The following is a 9,317-nucleotide window of genomic DNA, read 5'->3' on the forward strand; positions in this document are numbered from 1 at the left end:
GTGCCGGCTGCCTTGTGTGCTTCCTCTGCCCTGAGAAGCCTGGCAATTGAATGGGACCCGGAAGTGGGGAGCCCCACCTGCCAGGCCTGGCCAGCCTTCTCCCGGGTGGGCATGTGGGGTGACATGGGGTGTCCGTCTGAGGCAGGAGGGCCCCTGCCGGCCTGTGCACAGTCTCAGCTTTGCCTCAGGCAGAATCAGGAGAGAGGTGACCGTCCTTGGGCCCCTCCTGGCCCGAGTTCTCTACCACAGTCATGGCCTCTGCTGAGTAGGAGCCACGAGGGAGTGGACTTGCTGGGGGGTCAACTGTGGAGCAGCCCTTCAGGGCTCACGCCGACCAGTGTCTTCCACAAGGGACCCAGGGTGAAGCCCTCGGCTGTGGGCATCTCTCCAGGAAACCAGGGCCAGTGAGGCCTGCTTGCAGTGCTGGCTAAGGGACAGAGGCCAGGAACCGTTTCTGTCCTTACAGGCTCTGCCCCAGAACTTAGCCTCGGGGCACCGGCAGGGACGGGGCAGTGCCCAGGAAGTCAGCCTCTCTAGTGGGCTGGGGCCCGGCTGCATTGTTTCCTCCGGATCTGTGTCCTCGCCTTCCCTTGGGGTAAAGCATCCCACCCCATCCACACTCACAGCAGCCAGAGGATCCTTCCGGCACACAGATGTCCCCTGTCCTCCCTTCTGGCTGGTGGCTCCCCGCTGCCAGGGGCGGTCAGGACTCTGGCACTGGGTCCCTCACCTGCCCGGCTCCTGCTCAGCTGGGGCCACCAGGGGGCACTGTGGCTGAAACCAGACCCAGGCCCTTCCTGGTCGGGTGAGGCTGGACAGGTCCTGGCTTCTCGAGACTGGCCCTCCGAGGGCCAGGAGTCAAGTCCCCCTCACCTAGGGGACCCTGGGGATGGGTCGCTCGCTGCGCCCTCCGCGCCTGGAGCAGGCCTGCGCTCAGCCCCTCCCCCCTCTCCGGATCCTTCCTGTCACGGGCGCCCACCCCACGTGCACTGCCTGATCTCCCCATGCTGAGCGCTTGGCCTGTCAGTCTCCAGGCCACTGCCCGTGTGATGGCCCCTCTGCCCAGCCGTGGAGTCCCAGGACCCGCGGCCCAGGGGCTTGTTTTCAACCCTGTTGTGTGGCTCACAGAGCCTGCTTTGGGCATGTGGAGCTGGCCTGATGGCCACTCCTGAGGTGAGGGTCTCAGCCCCGACCCGGAGAGCAGATTCTGAGTCAAGGAGCCAACACAACCCTCGTGCCGCCAGCCCAGGTGCCATGAGCACCACGCCCTCCCACCCTGCCCGGTGAGGGCACCGAGCCTGGCCACCAGGAACTGCCACATCCAGAAAGTCGTTTTGCGTCATGTTATTTACACAGTGCCACGGCACTGCCCGCCTGGGCTTGGGTAACAGCCACTGGGACACCCACGTGCCCCAGAGTGCTACCACCTCCCGCACCCAGGGCCCCACAGCCATCCGCGGGCTGGTGGTGCATTCCATGGTGGTCTGGAGCACCTCACCCGGGACAAGTGTGAGGGGCCCCCGGACCCCTTCCCCCCACTTGCACCAGTATCAGGGCCCTGTGCCCACGTTGGCCTGACTCCCTCGTAGAACGGCAGCGTGGGGGGGAAGGGTTGGGTGAGCATGCAGGAGGGCCTCAGCCTCAGCAGCAGGGGAATTCCGTCAGTCCCAAGACCCCAGCTCCCACCCTCAGGCTGACCGGCAGGCCGCCCGCCAGCCAGTGACCATGGAAGGGCCCCACGGAGGGTGGTGTGGCAGCACCTACAGCCCATGCGGGTGGCCGGTCCAGTCACCACAGCATAACGTGTGGAGGCCGCTGGCCTGGCCCTCGGGAACGGGCCGTGCATGCCTGCACACTGTGACGAGAGTGGGCTGCAGCAGGTGCGAAGCGCTGTCTGTGTTTGCATGTCAGCTGGTCAGGCTCAGGCATCATGCGGGAGGGGCTCCTGGACCCGCACTGGCACTGAACACCGGCCCAGCCATGCTGAGTGGCAGCCTCTGATTGCACTATCCCGTTTCACACACACAGAAACTGAGGCCCAAGGAGGTGGGGTAATGGACCCCCAGGTCACCAGCTAGCACTGGGCAGAGCTGAGTGCAGCAGCCAGAGTCTGCCCCCCAACCACTGACCACGTGCACCCAGCCCTGGGCCTGGGCCTGGGGTTTGTGCAAAGCGAAGGCCAGGAGCTGCCAGGCTGCCCGGGAGGCAGGGGTGCATGGGGGTGGGTGATGGAGCACACGTCGGTGTGAGGACGTGGAGGGGATGCGTGCAAGCTGTACCAAGGAGCCGAGTGAGCCCCTCACAGTGTCCCAACATCTCACCTGGGTCTCAGGACAGAAACGGCAGGGGGGCCTGGCCTGGCTTGGCCTGTCTGCTACAGCCCCTCACCTGAACCCCAAAGCCAGGGGGCCTTGGACCCTGCAGACCTGAGGGCTTGGCTGCTGAGGTGGGGTGGCCTAGCAAGTCTGTCAGAACCTTCTGATCCTCACCCTTTCCCCCGGCTCAGCATCCAGCCACGTCCCCTCTGAAGCCCAGACTTGGCACGGCACCTTGGCACGAGCCCTCTTCCCTGTCACTGCGCGTTCTGCCAGCCCCCTTTCATTCTCAGCTCTTGGGGCCCCTCCTCCAGGAAGGCTTCCTGCACCCCACGGCAGCTGCCTTCTCTCTGCTGGGTGTTTTCACTGCTTGCTGCTCCACACCAGACGAGTGGGGTCTGCCTGGCTGGGGTGCTCCAAGCAGGTGAGGGAGGTGCAGTGTTTGAGAGCCCAGAGCCTGGACCTGGGTGGGAGTGGGGGAAAGAGGCACTGGCCCAGACTGTGTCCCACCCCAAAAGCCCTCAAAGCCAACCTCCCTGGGGCTGCTCATGCCAATTCCAGGAAGTTGACCAGGTTTGGGGAAGGGAGTCCTTGAGTGTCAGGAAGGTGGTGAGATGAGTGGGGGCAGGGCGGGACCCACTCAGACTCCCTTGTCTGGGCCTCAGTTTCCCTCTCCTTAAGAGGGGCTGCACTCACCCACCCACCCGACGAGAAAATGGAGGTTATCTGAGCTGAGGTATCGTGAAACACGTGCTGGGTGGGCAGGTGGTGGGTGCACCTCTGCTGAGCACTGAGGGAGCGGATGGCCAGGTCAGGGCACTCACACAGCAGGCCCCTGGAGGACAGCCCCTGCCCATCCCGGACAGACAAAGGGGACCTGGGTCAGCAGTGGGCGGCGGGAGGACTGAGAAAAGGTGTGCTGCTCAGAGCAATGGTGCTGACCCGAGGGTGGACGGAGAGGGTGTGGATGACCAGTGGCCACAGTCTGCCCGCAACCCACGCCCCTGACCTCCCTCTCAGCCCTCAGAGCTCCTCACCCGTGGCCACTCCCCACAGAGCTGTTGGGCCCAGGGAGCAGCCAGGGGAGGTGACACTCAACGTGAACCCTGAAGTGGGGTCCCTATCTCTGCTCTGGGATCAGTGAGTGCCAGTGGCGTGCTCCAGGCCCGACAGCTCCAGGGCTCCACGGGAGTCCAGCCCCAGGCCCTGCAGTGCCCTCCACTCTGGGAGAGAGGGTCGCCCAGGGGAGGAGGGCGGCCAGGTCCAGGCAGGGTGGAAGGGCAACTCCTCACAGGGTGTCCTTCCCCAGGTGGGGAGGGTGGGGCCACGTGTGGCGTTGCCATGGTGACGAGCTCACCTGCTTCCTTGCAGCTTCATAGCAAACACCTGGTTTCATTTTCACTTCTAGGAAGGAGCGGGCCCTGACCTTCAAACAGGTCAGCCAGCAGCCAACTGGGCTGATAGGCAAGGCACCTGGGACCCTGTGGTCCCTGGGTCTCCCCATGGTGGCTCCCCAGGGCCAGTGCCCTCATGTGCACCCTGGGAGGACTGGCTGACGGCCCCACTTCACAGATGAGCGCAGCAGGTGCCCACGGTCACACAGGGCGGAACTGCTTGGGGGTCCTGGTCCAAGATGCTCCCTCCCCCTTCGCCCAGTGTCTTTCCTCAGAGCGACTTTTAGCTCTGACCCAGTTAGGCCAGGACAAGCAGACGTGGGTCATTTCAGGTGTCCTGGCAGAGGAGGGTGTGGCTTGAGGCCTCCCCCGGGGGCTGCCACCCCTTCCGTCCTGGGGGAGGTGACCTGTGAGGAACACTCCTGTGAGGGCTGGCACACAGAGCTAGAAATCCAGTCTTCTCACCCCAGAGCCCTCTCCGGTGCAGACCTGGTCCCAGTGCCAGGCCCAGGCTGTGCCTCCAGGGGGCCATGCCTGGGAGTCAGAAAGGGCTGCTCAGAGAAGGTGGAATGGCAAGTGGGTCTTGAAGGATGAATAGGAGTTTTCTAGGTGAGGATTCTCAGCTTATCAACCTACAGTTGGGGGCACATCTGCCATCACATGTGAGTGGTGCACCTACTGCCCTGGTTTCCCACCTGTGCCCTCCTGGTGGAAAGTCCAGCCTGGAGGGGACTTAGGGCTCAGTGGGGAGCAAGGGGTGGCCTTGCACACAGTAGGGCTCAGTGGACATTTGTCCAGCAAATGGTGTGGTTCCAGCTGCTCTAGGTAGAGAGAGCAGACCCCGAGAGGAAAATTGGGGGAGCCACCCCCCGAAGAGGTTTGGTCACCAAAGTCACACAGCCACATACAGATAGGAGCTGGCTGGGTTAGGGCAAGACTTTGGCTGCAGAGCCCAAGGCCCCACTGACCACTCTGATGGAGGAAGCCGCCGCTGACCACCTGCCACCTGTTCTGCACACCACAGCCATGACTGCTGTGCTCAGTCTCCTGGGGGCCCCCTAAGAACACAGAGCTGGGGTGCTGTGGAGGGGCTGCTGGGTCCCAAACCCCTCAGGCCCCTTCCTCCCCGCTCAGCATTACAGACATCAGCCCAGGAGCCCACAGGCCAGAGTTCCAGCTGGGAGAGCCTTTGGGATGTGGGCTGCAGGCGCTGAGGGCTGCCAGGTCAGAGGCCAGAATGCAGGCCCCTCACCCCACGGCCCCCACCTCAAGCACCCTAACCTTTGAGTTCCACTCCCTGAGTCCTGCAGTCCTGCTCCCCTTAAGGCCAGGGACAGCCTTGTCTGACCTCTCACCCCAACCTAGGACAGGTGGCACTAGAGGTACAGACAGATACCCCAGGCTCTGATGCCAGCTCTCCATGCTTATGGCCTTGGGCAAATCCTCTCCTTTCCAGTCTGTAAAACGGGTATGAACATAGTGTCCGGGGCTGAGGGCTGTGAGCAGTGCCTGACACACAGGAAGTATTCAGCAGAGGGTGGCTGTCTCTGACCTGTACGAACAGAGAGGTGCTGTGTCTGGCCAAGGACACACAGCGATCGCAGGCAGGGCGGGGCTCCCATGCCCCCTAGACACCCCTGCCAGCCCTGCACGCTCCTCATCAGGAGCCGGAGGGCCGAGCCCCATTCCACGGGGTTCCTATAATGGTGTGAAGAAGATTAATAATGCATTTATAACACATCGTTGTGGTAGCCAAAAATGATCTATAAATGGGCGGTAAATGTTTTATAATGTTTTTGTAACCCGTTATAAATGATAAATGGCAGACTATAGATGTGGATCAAATATTTATAATGCATTGTGTGCGACGTTGGGCTACTACAGTTCAGGAAAGCCATTAATAATAAAGTGGATGGAAATGTAAAAGTTGCAGACATGCCCAGCAAAGCCATTTATAATGAAATGTAAAGCTGGGCTGTTGGAAGCAGCCCACGAACCCTGCGGAAGCCCTGGCCGCTTTTCCCCGGGCCTGCCAAGGCCCAGGGTCTGAATTATTTGTGAGGCTCTCCGACGAGGATGTACGCTGCCCATAGCACGCGTATGAGTACCCCATTAACACACCCGAGGCGACATGCGTTATTCATGGGGCCTAATTAATTAATCGTGGCCCCTTAAAGTGGGTGTCACAGCCTCCAGCCCCCGCTCCTGCCTGGGGCCATGGCCTTGGGAATCGGGGGGAGGAGGGACATCCCTTGGATGTCCTGTTGTGAAGCCACTGTTCCCCCTCAATGGTCCTTCTGGGGTAGGTGGGAGGGGGCTGGTGTCCACTGTGGGGACTCTGCCCACCTCTCCCCGAGTGTCCGCCTCCTACAGCCATGATTGTTGTGGGCTAGGCAGGGAGCTACATTTCCTTCCACAGGTTGGCCCTGGTGCCACCTGCCCAGAATGTCCTGGACGAGGGGCTGTCTTCCCAACAAGAAAAGGAGGCTAAGGAAAGCGAGCGGCCCAATGCAGGTCACGGGCCAAGCCAACGTCTGAGCGTGGGTCCCAAATCGGGCCACTGTCTGACTCTGAACCCTGTCATTTGCACAAGGCCCACTTCTGTGCAACTCTCATTGGTGACATGCTCCTGCAGCAGGGGTTCCACAGCAGGTTTGTTTGGGAACCGAGGTGTCATGTGGCCGCTCCCTTGGGGTGAAGGCTTGAACACCTCCCTCATTCTTCTTTCCATCCCCCACCCCTTCTCTCCTGGTTTGTCCCCCTCTGCCTCAAAGCACTGCAGGGCAGGTGTGTTTGGGCAGGTGACCTGGATCTATTCTAGCTCTGTCCCTTGGCCTTGGTCAAATCAGTTACTTGGGGTTGAATCTACCAGCTGAAGGGTCTACACTCCAAGGGCCCAAGCCCCATCACTGCAACCCCTTTAGGGGCCCAGAAGCCATCATGTCCTCCAGGAGCTAAGCTGTTGGGCAAGCGGGAGCTGGCTTTGAATAAAAATTCATGATGCCTTTGGCCCTGCCTCTCCCTGGGCCCCAGCACTGGCCCTCCACCATCACTGAGGGTCAGGACACATGCTGGCTGGCAGCAGCAGTAGGGAAAAGAGACTGTGTTGCCTGGAGGTCCTGACCAGAAGGGTTGGCATTCGTGCAGGATGCTGGCCTGGGCTGACCCTGGCTCCTCAGGCCCTCACCCCACGTTGGGGTTAGCCCTCAGTCCGGGTTCTGCCTGGCTGATCAGGTTGTCCCTTCTCTTCTAAAACTCTGTTTCTTGAGTTGCAGAATAGGTAGAGTGAACCCACTTTTGAAGTGTGGCTGTAAGTTTAATGAGAAAGTGGGCCCGAAAAGTGATAGAAGAGGCCAGAGGGGGCTGTCTGGACCCTGCCGCCTCCTCCCCACTTCCTCTGCCAAACTTCCCTGGGCTTCCTTCCTCCCTCCCACCAGGCCCTCTGCCTGGGAAGTTCTTCACATCCCCTGACACACCCACTTCTCTTCAGGTCTTAGTTCTCAGGTCCTTCAGGAAAGCCGCCTCCGCCTTCCAGGCCAAGACAGAAGCCCGTCTTTCACCACTGAGTGGCACCGTGTGTCCCCTCGGAGCACTGTGACAGGTGTAGCACAGCATGTGTTTGTGTCCAAGTGTCAGTCAGGGAAGGATGCTAGCAAGCTGCTGTAACAAACAGACCCCAAGTTTCCAGCAATTGAACCCAGCTCACATTTATTTCTCACTCATCCAGAAGCCAGTATAGCTGTTCCTGGTCAGTGGTGGCCTCCGCCTGAGCCTGCAGTGTCCAGGCTTCTCCACCTGTGGCCCTGTCATCTAGTAGGTCCTCTTCACCCAGCCAGAGGATGAGGGAAATGGAGAGTCTGGAGGTGCACACATCACCTCTATGGGCTGGAACTCAGCCGCACTGCCCCATCCACCAGCAAGGGAGGCTGGAAAATTTGGTCCAGACATAGTGCAAAAGTCCTGAGACAGGGACACAGGGGTGTCTGAGGGCCAGTCATAGGGGAGGTGAGAGAGGTAAGGACTGGGGGCAGGGTTGGAGAGCACATTCTAAGGCCTGTGCTTTCACCTTGAGGTGGGAGACCCTGGAGGGGTTTGAGCAGGGTGGTATGCTCTCACTCCCATTGTTAAAGATTCTGTGTTGCCAATAGACCGGCTGGTAAGGCAGAAGCAGAGCAGGTTAGAAGGCTCCTGGACACATCCAGGCTCTCAGTGGGGAGGTTGGGGCCGGGGGCCATGGAGGGGTGACCGTGGTCAGTTTCCTTCTAGATCCAGTGTGGCCAGCGAGAGGACAGGAGGCAAGGAGCACACCCAGGCTTTTGACCTGAGTAACTGGCAAGTGGGAGTCACCATCGGTGACCCGTCTGCCAGCTGTGGGTGCAGCTGCTGTGGGCTCTAGGAGAAGGGCAAGTGGCTGAGTGCAGGGACCTTGGGCAGGGCCGTGGGGAGGGTGAGGCCAGGACGCAGCAGGGGTGATAAAAGGCCTGAAGATGTGATAACGTCTTGGACTTTATTCAGAGAGCTGTGGAGGCCGAGCAGAGAAGGGCTTGTCTGATTAGTTTTCCAGAAGCCTCAGCTGCTGGGGAGGGGTGGACTGTGGGTGCAGGAGGGCAGGAGGGAGCCTAGGAAGACGGGCGCAGTGGTCAGGGGCAAGATGGCCTGGATGGCAGGGGTGGCAGTGGGGAGAAGTGGGTAGACTGGGGGTGTCCTGGCCTGTGGGCCGTGGAGAGGAGCTGCCGATAGGAGGCAGTGCTGTGTGTGAGGTGCTGGTGGGGACACAACAGTGCTGCCTCCGTCACTGTCCCCAGAGGAGGCCATGTGGTGATTGGTGGGGGCAAGAATACAACTTAAACTTCTTAAAATCAGAGCTCGGGCTGCCTCCGCACTCTTCCTTCTAAGGGAGGTGGGGCCCAAGCCCTGTGCTCCGCACCCTTTCTTGGCCTTTCCCTTCCTCACTGGCTTTTCCAGTTCTCCTAACTGCTGCCCTGGGGGTCAAGAAAACCCAGTTGGTTCCTGGTTGGTTCCTGTTCGGGACCCACCAGCATGGCCCAATCGGCACGACATCACTCTTTGGCCTCTTGCTAGGAACATCCAGCCAGTCAGGGCAGCAGCCATGGCCAGCTGCTATCCCAGGACACAGGGGCTCCCTGTCGTGCACCTGCTTGCAGGCCCTGTGCGACAGGGAGCTGGCCATCTGTGCAGAGGCCTCACTCACACGGTGGGGCAGCTGGGTGTCCACACCTCAGGGCCCAGCTGCAGGAAAGGGCCCGAGTGCCACATGCGGGCTCTGGGCTGGACGACCTCAGTGTCTGCTTCTTCAAGTGGACACAGAAGCCATCCCGTCTCCTTGCCACAGGCCACTGTCAGGGAAACACGTTTCTCCCTGCGGGCCTTGTCTGAACAAGCCCTGGGCTGGGCGGCCAGGTGGGTGGGCTCTCACATTCACGGCATTAAGGGCTGTCCATCACATGGCCACAGACAGGGCTCCATGAGGAGAATGTGTAGGGCACTCGTTCTGATAATTGAGGGACCCCAAGAGGTGTTTTTCTTTAGTTACTTGTGTCACAGAAGCTCAAAGTGGGACACTGGGAAACACAGCTGATCGTCGTGC

The sequence above is a fragment of the Rhinolophus hipposideros genome, assembly GCF_964194185.1.
Source record: "Rhinolophus hipposideros genome assembly, chromosome: 23".
Lineage (NCBI taxonomy): Eukaryota > Metazoa > Chordata > Mammalia > Chiroptera > Rhinolophidae > Rhinolophus > Rhinolophus hipposideros.